This window comes from Benincasa hispida, chromosome 4 (genome assembly GCF_027475165.1).
Source record: "Benincasa hispida cultivar pf3 chromosome 4, pf3_genome.v1.1, whole genome shotgun sequence".
Lineage (NCBI taxonomy): Eukaryota > Viridiplantae > Streptophyta > Magnoliopsida > Cucurbitales > Cucurbitaceae > Benincasa > Benincasa hispida.
Window position 1 is genome coordinate 36,752,299 of NC_143481.1, and position 22,869 is coordinate 36,775,167.

A 22,869-nucleotide genomic window follows, 5' to 3' on the forward strand; every position below is an offset into this window, starting at 1 on the left:
GTTGCAAGAATTGTTTGAACGTCAGTTCTTACCTTTCGAGCACAGAGGGAGGATGACAAAGACATCAGTAGTGTCAGTTCCTAAGTTAAACTCCAGAAAGAGAAAGCAAGTGTTGCTGACTTTGTTAAAGTTCATTGATGTGAAGTGTTCTCTAAAATGGAACTTGGAGCTTATTTAGGTTTTAATGCTGATCCCACTACTCTCCAAAAGAGAAGGAAGTCTAAAGATAGTAAATATGATTTATTGGTCTTGGAGACATGTTTGGTAGAGAATGATGATTCTGCCTGATCCTTGATTCGGGTGTTACTAACCACGTCAATTCCTCAAGGATTTACTTCCTGGTAAATGTTGCCACAGGGAGAGATGACTCTTCGAGTCAGTACTGATGAAGTTGTTTCAGTTGTTGCTGTAGGCAGGCTAAAGTCATTTTTGGAAAAGAAACATTATCTGTTACTGGATAATGTTATTGTAGTTCCTCATATTAAGAGGAACTTAATATTGGTTTCTTGTCTCATTGAACAAGATTATACCGTCTCTTTTTCTGAGAGTAAAGTGTTTATTTTCAAGATTGGTATGGAGATTGGTTTTGGTTCAATGGAATAACTTGTATGTACTAAGGTCGTTAGTCATAAAAGCCTTGTTTAATACTGAAATGTTCAGTACGACGACGACAGCTAAAAGACCAAAGGTTTCTCCTAAGGAAAACGCCCATCTTTGGCATCTAAGGTTAGGTTACATCAACCTCAATAGGATTGAGCAGTTGGAGAAATTTGGACTTCTAAAGAGTTTAGAAGAAAACTTTTTGACGGTGTGTGAATCATGCCTTGAAGGTAAGATGACCAAACAACCTTTTACTGGAAAAGGTTACAGAGCCAAGAAAACCTTGGAGCTTATACATTCAGACCTTTGTAGTCCGATGAGTGTTAGGGCTCGAGTTGGGTATGAATATTTTATCTCTTTCATAGATGATTATTCAAGGTACAGATATCTCTACCTAACGACAAGTAAGTCTGAAGCCCTTGACAAGTTCAAGGAATATAAGGTTGAAGTTGAAAACTTGTTAGGTAAAAAGATAAAAACACTATGATCTTATCGTGGTAGAGAGTATATGGACCTCCAATTCCAGAATTATATGATAGAACATGGAATTAAGTCCCAACTCTCGACCCTAGGTACACCTCAACAAAATGGTGTATCAGAAAAGAGAAATAGAACCTTGTTGAACATGGTTCGGTCTATGATGAGTTATGGTCATCTTCTAGACTCGTTTTGGGGTTTTGCAGTAGAGACTTCATGTTATTTTCTGAACAACGTTCCCTCGAAAAGTATTTTTCAAACATCTTTTGAGCTGTGGATAGGCCGTAAAGGTAGTTTACGCCACTTCAGGATTTGAGGATGTCCGACCCACATGCTTGTGGCTAACCCAAAGAAGTTGGAACCGCGTCCGAAAGTTTGCCTTTTTGTAGGCTACCCCAGGGAAACGATGGGTGGATACTTTTATGATCCGAGTGAGAATAAAGTGTTTGTTTCTACAAATGCTAACTTCTTGGAAGAAAACCACATGAGGGATCATAAACCGCAAAGAAAGCTTGTTTTATGTGAGACTTTTAGTGAGACTATTGAGGGTTCAACAAGAGTTGTTGAACAGACTGATAGATCAACAAGAGTTGTTGATGTCAGTGCATCTAGTCAACCATCTCAAAAGTTGAGATTGCCTCAACATAGTGAGAGGGTTATGACCCCACCAGAACACTACATGGGTTTAACTGAAGCCCGAAACATCATTTCTGATGATGGGGTCGAGGATCCATTGTCTTTTAAGTAAGCAGTGGAGGATGTTGACAAAGATAAGTGGATTAAAGCCATGAACTAAGAAATGGAGTCTATGTACTTCAATAAAGTCTGGGAACTTGTTGATCAGCCTGATGGGGTAAAATCTATAGGATGTAAGTGGATCTACAAGTGAAAACGAGGTATAGATGGAAAGGGTTATACACAGATTGAATAAGTGGACTATGAGGAAACTTTCTCACCTGTTGTCATGTTAAAGTCTATCAGGATACTCCTGTCCATAGCCACATTTTATGATTATGAGATATAGCAAATGGACGTCAAGACTGCCTTTTTTAATGGGAATCTTGAGAAGACCATCTACATGGTTTAACCAGAGGGGTTCATAGTTCCAGATCAAGAGAAAATAGTTTGCAAGCTTAATATGTCCATTTATGGGTTGAAACAAGCGCCTAGATCGTGCAACATTAGATTTGACAGTACGGTCAAATCATTTGGCTTTAATCAAAATGTTGATGAGCCTTGTGTTTACAAGAAAATCATCAACAGCTCGGTAGCTTTCTTAGAACTATATGTGGATGATACCCTACTAATTGGGAATGATGTAGGCTTGTTGACTGAGATTAAGAAGTGGCTAGCCACCCAGTTTCAAATGAAAGATTTGGAAGAGGCGCAGTATGTTCTAGGGATCCAAATCATTCGGGATCGTAAGAACAAGAGATTAGCCTTGTCTCAGGCATCGTACATAGATCAAATGTTGATCAGGTATAAGATGCTGGATTCCAAAGGAGTTTATTACCCTTCAGGCATGGAATCGTTTTGTTTAAGGATCAATGTCCTAAGACACTTCAAGAGATTGAGGAGATGAGACGGATTCTCTACGCTTCAGCTGTTGGAAGCTTGATGTATGCAATGTTATGTACCAGACCTGACATTTGTTATTTAATAGGGATTGTCAATCATTATCAGTCCAATCCAGGATTAGATCATTAGACGGCGGTCAAAACGATCCTTAAGTATCTTCAAAGAACGAGGACTACATGCTCGTGTATGGAGATAAGGATTTGATCCTTATAGGATACATAGACTCTGACTTTTAGACTAATAGAGATTCTTGTAAATCGACATCAGGGTCCATGTTCACTCTGAATGGAGGGGTTGTAGTGTGGCAAAGCATCAAGCAATGATGCATCGAGGACTCCATTATGGAAGTCGAATACGTAGCCGTTTGTGAAGCAAATAAGAAGGTTGTTTGGCTGAGGAAATTCCTTACCAATTTGGAAGTTGTTCCAAATATGTCTTTGCTAGTCACTCTTTATTGTGATAATAGTGGGGTTGTGAAAAATTCAAAGGAACCTTGGAGTCATTGTAGAGGCAAGCATATAGAACAAAAATATCACTTGATCAGGGAGATTGTGCATCGCGGTGATGTGATAGTCACGAAGATCGCGTCGGAGCATAACGTTACTAATCCGTTTATAAAAGCTTTCACGGCTAAAGTGTTCGAGGGTCATCTGGAGAGTCTGAATCTACGGGACATGTGACATCTTGTCTAGGGCAAATGGGAGATGATATTGGGGTATAGAGTATATCCTAGTTTATTGTATATTGTACTTGTATTTTTCATGTATTATACATTAGTCTCCCAGGCATTAGAACAAGTGGGAGATTGTTGGGATTGGTGTCCTAATTCTCCCAGAGTCTCGTAGTTTGTAAACACTGTACTCATTGTTATGAATAAAATAAGAGTTATTTTATTTTGCATTTACTCATATCCAATAAAAAAAGCTTCATGGTTATTGTATGTAAACTTAAGCATGTATATTAGATACACAAGTGGATCATGCCTTAAGTGATAACCTAAAAAGATCTGTAGTATAAGGATTAAGAGGGATACTTAATCCTAGTGACACTACGGATACGGCCCGCTTTGTAGAGGTTTACAAGTGTTATGAACTACTACAGATGGTTGATCCTGACCATTCATCTGGAGACATGCGAGCAGAGATGTCCTATACAAAGACTTTGTATAAGACCAGACCACAAGATGAATAGTCTCCTTATATCACATCGTTGATTCTTGAGACTTACATCTCACCTAAACGACCATAGGTGACGTGACCTTAATCTTGAGTATTTTGGGAACTCCTGCCTTTGAAGGTGGTCATTTGATTAGTATGGGCGAGAGTGGCCAGATTGCCAACTCAACAAGCCTACCTTTTTTGGGATTTGTCTGATTAGGGAGTTGAGAACTCAGTTACACAAGACGGAATTCACTCCTTCCCCAAAGTAGGGGTAAGTAGATAGATTGCTCCCTTAAGGTCTGATTCCAGGTCTTGAACATACTGGCCACAACTTCTCTTTGGAAGAGAGGACTCGATCATAGTAAGATTATAACTTATGTTCATTAGAGGGATCGGTGGTACTTAAGGAGTTAGATGTAACTACAAGGGAAAAACGATAAATTGGCCTAGTTGTACTTACGAGCGATATGTGAAGGGTTATCGCACTGTTGATTGATTGATATGGACACAAAATATATCTGTAGTGAGGAGAGTGCAGTTGTCGGTCTTTAGTGGAGTGTCCGACAATTAATGGATGGTGGATCCCGTGACTAAAGAGTTTAGTCAGTTATTCATGTACTGTTGGAGCTTCAAGCTACAGGTTCATAATGTCCCCTTGGTAGCTCAATGGATTCAAGTTGAGAATCAGCTCTTGGGATTGATTTGAATTATTCAAATTGACAAGAGGAAATTCGATTATATATGATATAATCGTTGTGATGTATGAGATATATCAAGTGGAGGATTAATATAAATATGATTTACATTAAGTACCATAAAATAGAAAAAGAACTATGGTTTATATGTTTCATAAGATGAAATATTAAAACTATGGGTTATAAATATAATATGGTAAGTTGGTTATCATATTTATTTATAATAATATTAATTATTTGATAATTATTTCTTTTTCTCTACTAACTAATTGAGTGAGAGGTTATTGGTGGTTATCATATTTATTTATAATAAATTAATTATTTGATAATTATCTCTTTTTTTCTCTAATAACTAATTGAGTGAGAGGTTATTAGTGGTTTTATGGTAACCGTGAGATAAAAAGAAAAAGGTTTTCCTAATTTTAGAAGTTACTTGATTCGGAAAGAAACTAACAAAGAAGGGTATCAAGTGAAAGTGTTTCACTAAACGATAGCTCATAGAGAGACTAAATGATCGTGGAGTTTAATTATACGATAGTTCTTTCAGTTGGTCGTAGCTAAACGATCGCTTGGCATTGTCTATACGATAGACTGCCATCTTCTACACGATTGAGCACATCGTCTATACAATAGATTGTGTCCTCTCCCACTTGTTCAATCGTCTACATGATTATTGTTCCTTCAGTCTCTTCCTTTAACCAAGTTCATACAGAGCCCACAACTCCTGGATTCTCACACCAAGAATACCAAAGTAACCATTGTGGTGGTGTCCTCACTCAACTCGATTTATATCGAGGTTCTGAAGGTTGTTTGTTGTGTTCGTGATCACTGTGTCGCATTGTTCGTGTGGTGGTTGCTGTTGATCATGCTGTTGTTCCAATCGTTGTGTTCGAGGGCTGAGGTGTCGTTCTTGGACGCGTTGGAGTGATCGAGGGAGTTTGAAGAACGAGTCTTCAAAGGTATGATACTCTATCCCTTGATTATCTTAAAGCATGTTATAATTTCTAGTTATTGCATGACTTGTTAGTTTCCATTTGGTGACTGTAATTGTTTATGTTCAATTTCGAATGGAATTTGGAACAATCTTTCTGCTGCTCGTGGAAATTCTCATGTTTAATTTCCTTCATGACCCATCCCACATGAAAAATTTGGATGTGGCGGACTTCTTTGAATCTCTTAAAGAGAAGATTGACACAGTTGGTGGAATATCAAGTGTTTCTTTTGACTTTGAGAAAATATTGTTGTTTTCTTTTATCTATCTTCATGTTTTTTTTAATAAATTTTGTATATTTTAAATGTTGTTTTTCTTATTATAATTATTTGCTTTTAATGAAGAAACATAGATAATTTTCATATGTTGTGTGTTTCAAAAATGAGCAAAGAAGATCTTTGTCTAGCAGACAGCACAACTACACACGTAATACTTACAAATAAAAAATATTTTTCCAAATTTACAATGCTAAAAGAAAAAGTAACTACAATGTCAGGTTCTGCAAACTTGATCGAAGGTTTTGAAAAAGAAAATATTATTTAGAGGAACAAAATTTACAATTGACAATGCATTGTTCTTTAGTCAATCAAAGAGAAATCTTCTAAGTTTTAAAGATATACATTGCAATGGTTATCATACTGAGATTGATGATAAGAATGATGTGGAATATCTATATATCATATCCACTGTCTCAAATGAAAAACGTATATCGGAAGAGTTTCCTGCTTTATCTTCTGGATTATATTATACTTATATACGAGTAATTGAAACATATGCAACGATGAATCTGAAGTTCATGAATCCATATATCTTTACAATATGGCATGACTGATTGGGTCATCTAGGATCTATAATGATGAAGAGAATTATTGAGAATTCAAATAGACATCCATTGAAGAGCCAAAAGATTTTTCAATCTAGCGAATTATCATGTGATGTTTGCTTTCTAGAAAAATTGATAATTAGACTATCACCAGCTAAAGTGGGGACTGAATTGCCTACATTTTTAGAACGAATTCATGATGATATTGAAGGATCTCATACCGAGAGTTCCATGAGCGCATTTGGATCGCTCTGATCTCACCGTGACCAAAATATAACAATATACATTCATCACATACAGTTATGCAAATAAATCTAATTAACGGCATGCTAAGAACAAAGATAAATAACAAGGACACAGAGTTTCATACCAGTTGAAGACTATCTTCAATCTCCGAAATTCCAACACAGCGGAACCTTCCAACAGATCTACCAACGCCCGGCGGGAACGTCGACTGCAACAGCTTGATCAACGTCAACACAAACGCCGCAATGGGGACGAAAACTCCACTAATGGGCCCGGGTATTCTCGGAGTGAAACCCAAAGGGTGGGCTTTGGTGAATCTGGTAGAGGACGGAGGACAAACGAGTCGTGTAGGCGATAAGCAAGTGGGAGAGAAAACAGTGCTATCGTATAGCAGAAGTGTTTATCGCATAGAGAAGCTACACGATCGTGTATGAAATGCTGAACGATCGTTTAGGAAAAACATATACGATCGTTTAGTTAAATCGCAAGGTGAACAATCGTTTAGGCGAAGAAGCAACTATCGTATAGGCTCTTGGGCGATCGTTTCACGAAATATTTTGGGCAGAATAATGAATATCGATTGCACAATTCAAAATGAAAATTTTTTCATTTTTAACCCATCGATTACCATAACCAACGCTGCCCATTAACCCACGTCCGAACGTGGAAAAAGGGATTAATTATCATATAATTAATTAATTAATTAATTAATTAATTAATATAATTTTATTATATTTATATCCTATAGTTTGATATCACATATCTACTATAATATTTTCTCCTTTACTTGATATAAATCATATTTATATCTAATTTCCTCCATAATAATGTAACTCATACATTTGCCAATTATATCATATATAATTAACCAGTCCAATTATATCATATATAATCGAACTTCCTCTTGTGAATTTGAACATTTCAAATTAACCCAAATACTGGTTCTCGACTTTATCCAAGCTACCCAGGGGACCTAATGGACCTGTGGCTCTAAGCTCCAATGGTATGTGAATAGTTAACTAAACTCTTTAGCCACAAGATCCACCATCCGTTAACTGTCAGTGATTCCACTAAAGACCAACAGCTGAACTCTTCTTACCATAGATATATTTCTATGTCCATCGGATATAACCAATCATGAGTATGATGACCATTCACAGATGCTTGTAAGTACAGCTGGGCCAATTTACCGTTTTGCCCCTGTATTTGCATCTCACTTCTTAAGTACCACTGATTTCTCTAATGAACAATATAACATAGTCCAACTATGTGTGAACACTTATCGGGCCAAGAGAAGGTGTGTGGAGCCACATCGTTCAACTCCCAAAATCAGCCCTTAAGGGAACCATCTATCTACTTACCTCTGCCTCGGGGAAGGAGTGAATTCCATCTTGTGTAGCTGAGTTCCAAGCTCCCAAATCAGACGAATCCCCAAAATGGTAGGTTTGAATCAGTGACATGGCCACTCGCACCCATACAAATCAAAGAACCGCCCTTAATGGCAGGAGTTCTCAACTCACTAAGGATTGAGTTCATGTTACCTATGGTCATCCTAGTGAAGTGAAGTCTCTGTCATGAATGGTGTTATATAACGAGACGCTCGTGGTCAAGTTTTATACAAATTTTTTGTATAGGATGCCCTGCTCGCATGTCCCCAACACGAATGATCAGGATCAGACCATCTGTGACAAGTCATAACATTTGTGACCATTCCACAAAGCAGGCCGCGTCCGTAGCATTACCAGGATAAGGTTTCCCTCCTATATCCATATACTACAGACCATTTTGGTTATCACTCAAGACATGATCCATTTATATGTCACCACATATATGCTTGAGTCACATATAGATAACAAGGGATTATATGTTTATTGGTTTGTGGTAAAGCAAATAAAACAAGTAAATGAGCAAAATACAAGATATGAAGTAAATATCATATATTAACAATACAAGTGTTCATACAAACTGTTTATAAACTACAAAACACGAGACTTTAGGGCATCAAAATCTCCCGCTTGTCCTTAAGCGAAGTGGGGTGTACAAAAAATTTAGTACAAAATAATAAACTAGGGCATAAAAGCCCAGTACAAGAAAATCTCCCACTTGCCCTAGTCCAGCCGCGCGCGATCCTGTAGACCCATGCTTCGTAGGTGACCCTCAAACACTGTAGCCGTGAGAGCCTTCATAAACGAGTCAGCAACATTGTGCTCCAAAGCAATTTGTATGACAATCACGTCCCCTCGATGCACTATCTCGCGGATCAGATGATACTTTCGCACTATGTGTTTGTCGCGCATGTGACTCATTGGCTCCTTGGAGTTCGCCACTGCCCCACTATTATCACAATAGAGGGAAATGGGCCTAGACATATCTAGACAACTTCCAGGTCTGTTAAGAACTTCCTAAGCCAGACGACCTCTTTAGCAGCTTCGCAAGCCGCTACGTACTCCGCCTCCATAATGGAGTCGGCGATGCACCCCTGCTTAGTGCTTCGCCACACTACTGCTCCTCCGTTAAGAGTAAAGACTGACCCTGATGTGGACTTGTGAGAGTCCTTATCAATCTGAAAGTCAGAATCCATGTATCCTATAAGGATCAAATCCCTCGAACCAGCATGTAATCCTTCGTTCTTCGAAGATACTTGAGGATGTACTTCACTGCAATCCAGTGACCCTAGCCTAGGTTAGACTAATACCTACTGACTATGCCCACAGTGTAGTAGATGTCTGGACGAGTACGAGCATCGCGTACATCAAAGTGCCAACGACAGATGCATATGGGACCCATCTCATCTCCTCAACCTCTTGAAGCGTCTTAGGACATATTTCCTTAGACAAAGTGACTCCATGCCTGAACGACAATAGGCCCCTCTTGGAGTCCTGCATCGAGTACTTGAGCAACATCTTGTCAATGTACGATGCCTGAGAGAGTGCTAACACTTTGTTCTTACGATCCCGAAAGATCTGTATACCTAGAACAAACTGAGCCTCTCCCAAATCTTTCATTTGGAATTGGGTCGCTAGCCAGTTCTTAAATGCAGTCAGTAGACCTACATCATTCCCAATGAGTAGGATATCATCTACATACAACACTAAGAAGACTACTGAAGTGTTGATGTTCTTCTTGTAGACAGAAGGTTCATCAACGTTTTGGTCAAAGCCATACAACTTTATCGCAGTATCAAATCCTATGTTCCAAGATCGAGACGCCTGTTTCAGTCCATAAATGGACCGATTCAATTTGCAAAACTTTTGCTCTTGACCTTGGGTGATGAATCCCTCGGGTTGCACCATATAAATGGTCTCCTCAAGATTGCCATTCAGAAAGGCCGTCTTGATGTCCATTTGTCAGATCCCATAATTATAATAAGTTACAATGGACAGAAGGATGCGGATCGACTTTAACATGGCAACAGGCGAAAAAGTCTCCTCATAGTCGACTCCCTCTATCTGGGTATAATCCTTTTGCCACAAGTCGAGTTTCGAAGGTCTGTACCTTCCCATCAGCACCCCGTTTGCGCTTGTAGATCCATTTACAACCTATGGAGCGAACCCCATCAGGCTGATCTACAAGATCCCATATTGAGTTGAGGTACATCGAATCCATCTCGAGATCCATGGCCTTGACCCATTCATCCCAGTCAACATCCTCCATTGCCTTCTTATAAGACAACGGATCCTCAACGTCGCCATCTGCTACTATAGCAAGGATTTTCGTGAAAACCAGATAACGAACGGGTGGGTTCGTAACCCTCCCACTACGTTGAGGTTCCCTTAACTCTTGAGGTGGAACTGACTTACTAGATGAACTCCTATCAATAACTCTTGTTAATGTAGCAGACTCTTCAACAACTCTTGTTGAAGTTTCAGTGGTTTCATCGAAAAGCTCACATAACACGATTTTGCTTTGTGGACTGTGCTCCCTTATATGATCCTCCTCTAGGAAAGTAACGTTTGTTGAAACAAACACCCTATTTTCCGTCGGATCATAAAAATAACCCCCTCGTGTACCTTTGGGGTAGCCTACAAAAAGGCATAACCTCGACCGTGGTTCCAACTTCTTGGAATTAGCCTCCTGCACATGTGCAGGGCAACCTTAAATACAGACGTGACGTAAACTAGCTTTACGCCCATTTAAAAAATCCAGATATATTCTTGCAACACTCTTGGAGGGAACACAGTTAAGTATGTATACCGCAGTCTCCACTGCGAAACCCCAAAACGAGTCCGGTAAGAAAGTGTAACTCATCATCGAGCGAACCATGTCTAACAAGGTCCTATTTCTCCTCTCCACTACACCATTCTGCTGAGGTGTACCTGGTGCTGAGAGTTGGGAAATGATTCCATGTTCTATCAAATAGTTCCGGAATGTCGAGTCCAAAAACTCTCCACCTCGATCCGATCGAAGTGTTTTAATCCGTCTATCTAATGCGTTTTCAACTTCAGCCTTGAACTCTTTGAACTTTTCAAAGGATTCAGACTTCCGTTGCATAAGATAAATATACCCGTACCTTGAGTAATCATCAGTGAAACTGATAAAATACTCATAGCCACCTCGGGCTCGCACATTCATAGATCACAAAGATCAGAATGTACTAACTCAAGAGGCTCCTGAGCTCTATAACCTTTTCTAGTAAAAGGTCGTTTAGTCATCTTACCCTCAAGGCAAGACTCGCACACTGGTTAATTATATATTATATAATTGGCTAAATGTATGAGATACATTATTTTGTAGGAAATTAGATATAAATATGATTTATATCAAGTAGAGGAGAAAATACTACAGTATATATGTGATATCAAACTATAGGTTAAAAATATAATATGATTATATTTTTTTAATATTTTAGTTGGTTAAGAATATGATAATTAACCCAAAAATCACGTTTGGACGTGGGTTAGTGAGGTATCGTCGGTTATTGTAACTGATGAATTAAAATGAAAATTTTTTCATTTTGAATAGTCATCCGAAAAGAAATCAAGAGAGCGTGCTGGTGAATCGTAATTGATCGCTTAAGTATTTCGAGAGCCTATACGATAGTCACTCTCCTTCTAAACGATTGTCCAACTCGCACCTAATCGATCGTACACTAGTTCCTACACGATCGGATAGCTTCCCTAAACGACCGTAGTGTGTGCCGAGTTTGCTAAAAGATTGTATACCATTTTCTAAATGATCGTTCAGTAAAACCTACACGATCGTGTAGCTTCTCCTAAATGATAAGCATTTTGCTATGCGATGGCGCCCTTTTCCCTCTCACTTGCTTATCGCCTACATGATTTGGTCTTCTTCCTTTCTCTATCAAATTCACCAAAGACCACGCTTTGGGTTCTCACTCCAAGAATACCTGGGGCTTTTTTTTGGTGGTGTCGTCCCCACGGTATTCGTGTTCATGCTGCTGTAGTTGACGATTCTACTGGGCGTTGGTAAATCGCATGGAGGTTTCCGCTATGTTCAGTTCCGAAGATTGAAGATTGTCTTCAATTGGTATAACAACTCATTCCCTTGTTATTTTGTTGTTCAAAGCATGCCTTTAATTGACTGTATGTTTGCATAACTGTGCGTTCGAATATATAATATGTATTTCGGTCACAGTGAGATCAGAGCGATTGGAATGCGCTCATGGAACGTTTCAGTAAGAGATCCTTCAATTGGTATCAGAGCTAGGTTCTGATACTCCGATTTCATATGTTGCAACGAAATGAAATTTACATTCATGGTGGGTGCATTTCTTCACTGTTTAATGGTTAAATTTGTTGTGGATGTGCGGATTAATGGATTTTTTCAGGATGATTAGCCTCGGTTTGATTTAGATCCTTTTATATTTGCAATTGTTTGTAAAGGCCCCTGCGTTTTTAGGCATTAATAATCGTTATCGAGTTTGTATTCAAAGTTTGTTTAAAGTTTTGAGTCATTCAGAGAAGCAAATCTAGGCAAGCATTACGGTTCTTCGAGGAAGGAGGCGATCTAGGGTTGATCGCATTGTGCAGAAGATGTGGTACGTGATCGCTGTTGAACGCATCGTAAAGACGATGGAGTACGCGATCGTTGTTGAATGCATCGGTTAAACGATGGGGTATGCGATCAAAAGTTGTGTATCGTTTTGACGATCGGGTAAGCGATCGCAGAGTATCGGGTCGTGTAGACGATGAGATGCTCGCGTATCATTTAAGGCGCACGTGCATTGGACGATCGTTTAGGTCAGCAAGCTTCATCGTTTAGTAACTGATTAAACAATCTCTTAGTAACGCAAGGTAAATTGTTTACCTGTCGTCGCGCTACACAATCGCATAGACGATCAGGCTTCGCAGCCTCGTCGTTATCTACGCGATCGTTTAATTATGCTTATATCGTCTAGTGCGCGCCGAACGATCGTCTACCTACAACGTTTACTACACGATGAAGTCCTCTGGTGGTTCAAGACCAGTTCGACTGTGAACCGGTTTGCTCGATGAAAAATGTAATAGATAGGGTTTTTTCATTCGGGTTTTTGTAAAGGCTCATCTCGGTCCATTAATCCTTTATTTATTAAATGCGATGTATATTTTTTTATATGTCATATGGTATGCACATATAGTAAATCCCACCTTAGGTTATGCAATGGTCATGCACCTCTTTATTGTAATTGTTATAATTTAAAGAAGCATGATTTAATTATGTAAGAGCACACTCATGCATCATATAGTATAAGAGTTATATTTATGCATGCATAAAAAGCATTGACATGCATCATCTTTATATTATAATTGTTATAGTATAAGGGTGAATGATAGCATGTATGCTTGGTTGTTACGTGTTATATAAAAGTTATATATAGTAATTATCGGAAATTGCATGAAGCATGACACATAGGTTACTTTATAAATGTTATAAACACCTCGTTGTGCGCAATGTTTTTAGTTGTTTCTTTTTAAAAGTTAAAGAGAAATTAGAACTAAAAGAAATAAGAAAGACATGCATGCTCACTTAGGTTTAATTCATGGTTTTAAAGTGTTTAAAACTTAGATCACATAGATCTAAGATCAAGGTTCTAATATGATTAGCAACCCTAATGTTTTAATCTTTTAATCAGTTTAATAGGATTAAATTGACTAATAAAAAGTTAAAGTGTAGCAAATCTATCTATAAGGGACCTTTTGTATAAGGTGGGTTCTGTCTAGGTTGGGGTATTTAAGTTGACGGAAACGTAACACCCCGACCTGGGAACTTACGTGGAAAGGTGAATTAGATAGATTTGATGCATGTATACAAGTTAAGGAAAATCCATTAAAGTGTTTAAATGTGATTAATTGAACTTGTTCATATTTCATAAACAAACGTTGTTTATGAGTAGAGTTTAAACAGACGACTTAGACTAAAATCAGTAGTCGGATTGTCTAGGTTAATGAAGCCTAGGTAGAACATTCAGTAGGAGGTACCTGGGGCATGAGATGTTTCACTTAAACCTTTCACCATTCTCCTAAATAGTCCACACCGTGAGATCTACCCTCAGCCTCGCGACACCTTTGACGTGTCCCTCTAACAAATGGTGTTTGGGTAGGTCAAGATCAAGGTGGATGGATAGAGTGTTCATAGTAAGTGGGAGTGGGAAGTGCGACAGCATATTCCTCGGTCTCCCTCGTTAGGTTGAATAATGTTACTACTGATAACGGGCAGAAATGCACGTTATTACACGTAAAATTATAAAACAATGCAGGATTGTGATGGTAAAAATATACACTATTGCGTCCAAAAGCATTAAGTTCACAACATTGTAATCATATACGTCCATTGCATTAAAATAGCTAACTTATGTATTTTATGCAGGAAAATGCGTTGACGCAAGACGAAAATGCGATCCAAAGAAATTAACGTTCGAACGCATTAAGAGATTGCAACCGCAAGGCTATGCAATCTTTTACGCTTGCGAAAATCTACTCAAGAAGGTGGCCGCATAGAGCTAGCGCATCAAGGTGGGCGCATCTGGGTGAAAGCTTAATAAATCACGATGGGACAAAAAGCTGATGACGGTCGAATTCAAATTAAGTTGACAAGCCGTTAACGATCTACTGTAGCAAGTACACTCAATTTTTCAGTGACAATTATTCGGCATATCAGATAGAGAATCAATGCCATCCTATCAGTGCAATCATAAGAGAGAGGAATCTTTTCACCCTGAAGCTCTATAAATACCGAAGGTTACCTTCAGTGAAGGAGTTCGCCCAGTTTTAGAGTTCACCATATAGACGATAGTCAGCCTTGTTCTTAGTTTTATTATACTTAGAAGGCAGAAGCGAGAGAAGGGAAAAGACGTTGAAAGTTCGTCCTGGTCAGCTCAAAAGAGTGACAGGGGGCGTGGAAAAACAGAGAGAGGGCCAACTCTTGCGAGAGCAAAAATATCTTTTGAGCAGAGTAGAGAAGAATAGTGTAAAAGCCTTGGGAAGCAAGAAATTTCTACCAGGCTCTTTATTCTTATTCCGTATTGTCATTCTGTACTTCGATTATATATATATATAGAATGGAACTTGCTTATCTACATCTGTTCACTCTCTTTAAAATACGCATGAGTAGCCAAATCATCGAATGGGTTGAGAAGTACTTAGCTAACATGACCTAGGATCTTCATTACATGCGATCATCTTGTCTTATGCTGCACCCAACACCCTTTAGAGCTACTCGAGAGAGAGTCTAAAGAAATAACCTAAAACTTGAGAGAGCTAGGTTAGAATCTAGACTCGAGAGAGTAGGATTAGATCAGCATAAGTAAGAGATAGAGACTTAGAGATAAGCTCTGTTTGCCAATATGCATCGCATGCACCCTAGAGATAGGTTATGGTAATATGCGGTTGCCTTGTATATGTGTGTGTCATTCGTCATTGCATAGACAAGAATAGAGGCTTAGATGTAAGTCCTATAAACATCATCGCATATATCGCATGCGTTCTAAAACTAGAAGCTCTAGCATTTGCATTGAGAGATGATTTGCTGTTGTATGTGTGTAGCATGATCGCATAACATGAACGCAATCCTAGGAAGTATTAGCTAAACCCATTCTCAACCCGTTCCCCCGCATACTCATCCCATCTTTCATAATATTAACTCTTTTCTCAACTCTTCCGTATATATTTTATACTGTAAACAACAAATTAACCAGCCCCTTGATTTATTTGTTACTGCAAAGTGATCTAAAAATTACCATCGCATATTGTTTTCCTTAGTCCCTGAGTTTGACTCTAATCTTACTAGGAAACTCAGTAGGATTTATACTTGGATCTTACTGAGAAAACTTGCATGCACAACGTATTTTAAACCAATGCATTCTTTACCATTATTTCATCGCATAACAACACACATCAAGTTTTTGGCACTGTTGTCGGGGACTTTGACATGCTAACGGTAATTTTTTTTTATTTTCTTCGTAGCTTTCAATCTCTGGCAAATTACGACCCAAAGATTGAAAGAACGTTCCGACGAAGATTGAGAGACAGTTGCCAACAACAACAACAAGAGAAAGATAACATGGCGGAACAATTAGGAAATGGAGCACCAAATGAAAATATATCGTGGCGAACCCCATACTCCTGGCGGATGACCGCAATAGACCCATTCGAGACTATGCGTCACCCAACCTATATGATTTCTCCCGAGGAATCATGAGGCTAGCTCTGGATGGATCGAGGTTTGAAATGAAACCGGTTATGTTGCAGATGATTCAAGTGGCCGGACAGTTTGGTTGAAGGCATGGTAAGGATCTGCATGCCCATCTCCGAAGTTTTATTGAAATCTGCAACGCTTTTGTGTTCTCAAATATCTCTACTAAGGAGGTTCGACTAACATTGTTCCAATTTTCCTTATGCGATCAAGCACGAAAATGGGCTTATTCTCCCGAACCAGGGGAGATAACATCGTGGGAACAAGTAGTGGAAAAGTTCATAAAGAAATACTTCCCTTCAATAGAGAACGCAAGAAGAAGGAAGTTAATTACGAATTTTGAACTGGAAATTGACGAATCTCTCAACGACGCTTGAGCGAGGTTTAAGAGGCTGGTAAGAGATTGCCCGCATAACAGCTTACCAGATTGCTTATAGATGGAGATCTTCTACCAAGGACTAAACCCTCCATCATAGACGGCTGCCAACGCGGCAGCAGCTAGTGGCTACTTGATAAAACATACGATGAAGCCAAGAATATCCTTGATCACATTTCTAAATATCATGAAGACTGAAGAGAAAGTGATCAAAGATTAAGAATCAAAGATAGTGACACAAACAACGGGGCCATCGCATCCTTACAGAACCAAATGACTGCGATGATAAGTTTGATACAAGGCATCGCAATTAATAGCACGGGAACGTAAAAAGGGCAGGTCAACGCAATTGCTCAAACGACCACAAATTGTGTCATCTGTGGATAAGCACATTCGATGGAGGAATGCCAGTGAAATCCGCAGTCAGTAGCTTCATAAAGAATAACCCTTATTTCGTTACGTACAACCCCAGGTGGAGAAACCACCCTAATTTCGTGTGGAAAAATCAACAACACAACTTTCAACCAATGGCATAAAAGGAAGGCCACAGGATTTTTCCTGCGAACAAACGGTCAAATGCATAACCAAGCCAGCAGTTCACAGACACCGCAATTTTCATCCTTAGAGAGCTTAATGAAGCAGTATATTGAGAAGAATGAATCAGTGCTTCAGAATTAAGCGACGTCCATCAAAAATCTTGAAATTCAGCTAAGACAAATCGCAAGCGAACTAAAAAATAGACCGCAAGGAGCGTTACCGAGCTCAACTGAGTTCCCTCACAACTCTGGGAGTACAGGAAAGGAACAATGCTTAGCAGTCTCTTTGCTAAGCAAAATAATGACAGCGGAAGTAGGGGAGGAACCCATCACAACCAACTTGAATGCGATGACAACCGAGGACCCGTCGACATATGATTCAGAAGATTCCGAGAAGATGAACTCAGAAGTTGCGTCCACCTTCAAGCCTCTAGAACATGAGATAGAAGAAGTCCAACTACCACCATTCCCGCAAAGATTGAAAAAGAAACAGAATGATGAAGAAAAGATCGCTACAGTGGCAGTAACACAAAATTCCATGATCCCGCCAAAAATGTGCGACCTAGGAATCTTCACGATACCATGCTCAATTGGAGGGGTCTACATTGGTCAAGCACTATACGATCTTGGGGCGAGTATAAACGTAATGCTGCTATCAATCTTCAAACGATTGAATATGGGAAAACTCACGCCCACGACAGAGACTCTTCTACTTGCGAACAGATCCTGAATACATCCTAAGGGAGAGTTGAAAGATGCCGCAGTCTCAATTGACAGATTCATCTTGCCCGCAGACTTCATCATTTTGGACTATAAAGCGAACGAAGATGCGCCCATCATATTGGGACGACCATTCCTCTCGACCGGTCGCGCTCAATTTGATGTGCACAAGGGGGAGATCGTGATGAACGTCAATAGGAAAAAGCTCCTGATTAAGGCAGTCAAGATTCCAAAAGACCAAGAAAAGAAGAGGAAGTTGCCCTGGACGTAAAAAGTCAAAATTGAAATAAGTAGTCCTTGCGATACTATGCAACTCACACTCATCGGGGACGCAATCCTTTTGGAATATCCTTCTTCCTATCAATGCTTCATGAACTTTCATTACCTTACTTTTATCTGATATCGTATATCTGTCTCTTTTTTAAAATATATATATATATATATATATGTGCGATCGTGGTAAATGATTTTGTTAACTTTGTTTTTCATTATTTGACCCTCTCAATTTTTTCTTTGCAACGATCGAGGTGAATGATTGCGGAGGCGCTACACGAAAGACGCAACTACTTTATTCTGTCACTGCAATCAAAGAGAGCAGTTTGCCGCAAAGAAGGATGCGTTCACAAATAATGTGGGCATCAAAGCAAATTTGGTGGTTTTTATCTTTCCTTGACTTTGTTTATTCCAAATTATGCTCTATCGCATCGCATTTTAACTCTAAAAATTTTATCATCGCATCCTCTTTAGTTGGTGCATTTATTTAACATCAATTAATTTTGTAAGTCACTGCATTATTTCTCCTTGCCAATTATGATTTCAATGATGAAACACATGCCTCTATTTTTTCGTATACACTAGAGTCAACTTAATTTTAGGATGGTCAACTCATAAAATATTTCTAGAAGCTAGTGGTCTGCCAACTTTCTTTCAAATTGACTTTTTACGAAACATTCTAAGAGCATCGCATGACTTCTTTCAATCTTTCATCAATGAGGACATTGCCGCATTTTAAATTTGGGGGTGCGGTATTATTTTTGACCTTGCTATTTTTAGGTTATAAAAAAAAAATATATCATTATAACGTTGCGATCGGATCCTACTCGTAGTTGGATGTCCGCATGACACCCGTGGGAGCAAGCTAAAACGAAGGTAGGAATCGTGATCAACGCATAAATAAATGATCGCAACTCCGCTGCCAAATAGGCATGAGTTTAGACTGAGAAAGAGCGCTTTGCTCGTAGTTGGATGTCCGCATAACACACATGGGGGCAAGCCAAAACGAAGGCTAGGCACTTGGATCAGCGCAAGGTCATAGAAAAAATATTTTAAGAAGAGGCTTGGATAAGAATTAAGGAGATTTTGGTGTATAGGATTTGAATAAGGCAACCTTGAGAAACCTAGGAAAGAAGAAGGCAGTCGACTTTCTAGAGAAAATATTTAGCTTATGCTTGAGGACAAGCATTGTTTTAAATTTGGGGGTGTGATAACGGGCAGAAATGCACGTTATTACAGCGCAAAGTTATAAAACAATGCAGGATTCCGATGGTAAAAATATACAATATTGCATCCAAAAGCATTAAGTTCACAACATTGCGATCGCATGCGTCCATCACATTAAAACAACTAACTTATGTATTTTATGTAGGAAAATGCGTTGACGCAAGGCGAAAATGCAATTCGAAGAAATTAACGTCCGAGCGCATTAAGAGATTGCGACCGCAAGGCTATGCGATCATTTACGCTCGCGAAAATCTTCTCAAGAAGGTGGCTGCATAGAGCCAGTGCATCAAGGTGGCAACATCTGGGTGAAAGCTTAATAAATCACGATGGGACAGAAAGCTGATAACGGTCGATTCTGAATTAAGTTGACAAGCCGTTAACGACCTACTGCAGCAAGTACACTCAACTTTTCAATGACAATTATTCGGTGCATCAGATAGAGAATTAATGTCATCCCATCGGTGCAATCATAAGAGAAAGGAAGCTTTTCACCCTGAAGCTCTATAAATATCGAAGGCCACCTTCAGTGAAGGAGTTCGCCCAGTTTTAGAGTTCACCATATAGACGATAGTTAGCCTTGTTCTTAGTTTTCTTATACTTAGAAGGCAGAAGCGAGAGAAGGAAAAAGAGCTGGGGAGATCATCCTGGTCAGCTCGAGAGAGTGCCAGGGAGCGTGGAAAAACAGAGAGAGGGCCGACTCTTGCGAGAGCAAGAATATCTTTTGAGTAGAGTAGAGAAGAACAGTGTAAAAGCCTTAGGAATCAAGAAATTGCTACCAGACTCTTTATTCTTATTCCACATTGTCATTCTGTATTTCGATTATATATATATATAGAATGGAACTTGCTTATCTACATTTGTTCACTCTCTTTAAAATATGCATGAGTAGCTAAATCTATCGAATGGGTTGAGAAGTACTTAGCTAACATGACCTAGGATCTTCATTGCATGCGATCATCTTGTCTTATGTTGCACCCAATACCCTTTAGAGCTACTCGAGAGAGAGAGTCTAAAGAAAGAACCTAAGACTTGAGAGAGCTAGGTTAGAATCTAGATTCGAGAGAGCAAGATTAGATCTGCATAAGCAAGAGATAGGGACTTAGAGATAAGCTATGTTTGCCAACATGCATCGCATGTACCCGATAGGTTATGGTAGCATGCGGTTGCCTTGTATATGTGTGTGTCATTCGTCATCGCATAGACAAGAATAGAGGCTTAGATGTAAGTCCTATAGACATCATCGCATATATCGCATGCGTTCTAAAACTAGAAGCTGTAGCATTTGCATTGAGAGATGATTTGCTGTTGTATGTGTGTAGCATGATCGCATAACATGAACGCAATCCTAGGAAGTGTTAGCTAAACCCATTCTCAACCCGTTCCCCCGCATACTCATCCCATCTTTCATAATATTAACTCTTTTCTCAACTCTGCCGTATATATTTTATACTGTAAACAACAAATTAACCAGCCCCTTGATTTATTTGTTACTGCAAAGTGATCTAAAAATTATCATCGCATATTGTTTTCCTTAGTCCCTGAGTTCGACCCTAAGCTTACTAGGAAACTCAGTAGGATTTATACTTGGATCTTACTGAGAAAACTTGCATGCACAACGCATTTTCCACCAACGCATTCTTTACCATTATTTCATCGCATAACAATACACATCAGGTTTTTGGCGCAGTTGCCGGGGGCTTCGACAATACCTTGTGCTAACGGTAATTTTTTTATTTTCTTTGCAGCTTTCAATCTCTGGAAAATTATGACCCAGAGATTGAAAGAACGTTCTGACGAAGATTGAGAGACAGCTGCCAACAACAACAACAAGAGAAAGATAACATGGTGGAAAAACCATGAAATGGAGCACCAAATGAAAATAATATCATGGCGAAACCCATCCTTCTGGCGAATGACCGCAATAGACCCATTCAGGATTATGCATTGCCCAACCTATATGATTTCTCCTCAGAAATCATGAGGCCAGCTCTAAACGGATCGAGGTTTGAAATGAAACTGGTTATGTTGCAGATGATTCAAGCGGCCGGATAGTTTGGTGGAAGGCATGGTGAGGATCCGCACACCCATCTCCGGAGTTTTATTGAAATCTGCAACACTTTTGTGTTCCCAAATATCTCTATTGAGGAGGTTCGATTAACGTTGTTCCCATTTTCCTTATGCGATCAAGCACGAAAATGGGCTTATTCTCTCGAACCAAAAGAGATAACATCATGGGAACAAGTAGTGGAAAAATTAATGAAGAAATACTTCCCTCCAACAGAGAACGCAAGAAGGAGGAAGTTAATTACGAATTTTGAATAGGAAATTGAGGAATTGCTCAGTGACGCTTGGGCGAGGTTTAAGAGGCTAGTAAGAGATTGCCCGCATAACGGCTTACCAGATTGCTTACAGATGGTGATCTTCTACTCCAGCTCCGAATGCCGCTCGAAATGTTTGGGAGGCATACGAGCGATGGACAAAGGCGAATGAGAAGGCCTGAGCCTACATCTTGGCAAGTATTTCTGAAGTCTTGGCCAAGAAAGATGAGCCTATGGTCTCAGTGCGTGAGATCATGGAGTCCCTGCGGTGGATGATTGGACAACCGTCTGAACAACTTATGCATGAGGCTCTTAAATACATATTCAACTCCAAAATGGAAGAAGGCACCTTTGTTTATGAACATGTGCTTAACATGATGGTTCACTTTAATGTGGCGGAGTTGAATAGGTCTATCATCGATAACGGCAGCTAGGTTAGCATCATCCTGCATTCTTTTTCAGAGAGCTTCCTGCACTTTGTTAGTAATGTGATTCTTAACAAAGTGAAATATAACCTTACAACTCTCCTTAACGAGTTGTACACCTACCAATCTTTACTGAAAAAGTAAGGAGAGGCAGAAGGGTCAGGCAAATGTTGCTTCATCCTCCAGGACATTTCATAGAGGTTTGACCTCAGGAACGAAGTCTGCACCTTCTACTTCTAACTCTGCATAGGGGAAGAAGAAGAATGGTGGCAAGGGTAAAGGGAAGGCACCTGCTAACCCACCATCTGTTGCCCCAAAGAGGTGTCCACGGGTTTCTAAGGGAAAGTGTTTCCACTACAACCAAGATGGACATTAGAAGAGGAACTATCCTCGGTATCTGAAAGAGAAGAAAGCAGCCAAGGCTAAGGCCAAGGTCGATAAAAGTAAATGTGATTTACTTGTACTTGAAACTTGTTTAGTGGGGAATGATGATTCTGCCTGAATAATTGATTTGGTCGTCACTAACCATGTTTGTTCTTTTTTTTAGGGGAATAGATCTTGGCGACAGCTAGAGGTTGGTGAGATGACGATGCGAGTAGGCACTGGGCACATCGTTTCAGTTGTGGCAGTGGGAGGACTCCAATTAGCTTTGCGGAATAGGTTTCTTATTTTAAATGGTGTATATATTGTTCCTGAACTAAAGAAGAACCTCATTTCTGTAAAATGTTTATTGCAATGTAAATATACTATCTATTTTAATGTGGATAAAGCGTTTATTCATAATGATAGTATTT

The 22,869-nt window shown here is 39.3% G+C and overlaps 1 non-coding gene across 1 annotated transcript; it reads right to left on the bottom strand.

Moving 5' to 3' along the window:
* Positions 1–21,621: 21,621 nt before the first annotated feature.
* Positions 21,622–21,728, bottom strand: LOC120076917 (small nucleolar RNA R71). The gene has a single exon (XR_005481664.1). It is a non-coding gene; the product is annotated as a small nucleolar RNA R71 (small nucleolar RNA).
* Between the last annotated feature and the right edge of the window lie 1,141 nt (positions 21,729–22,869).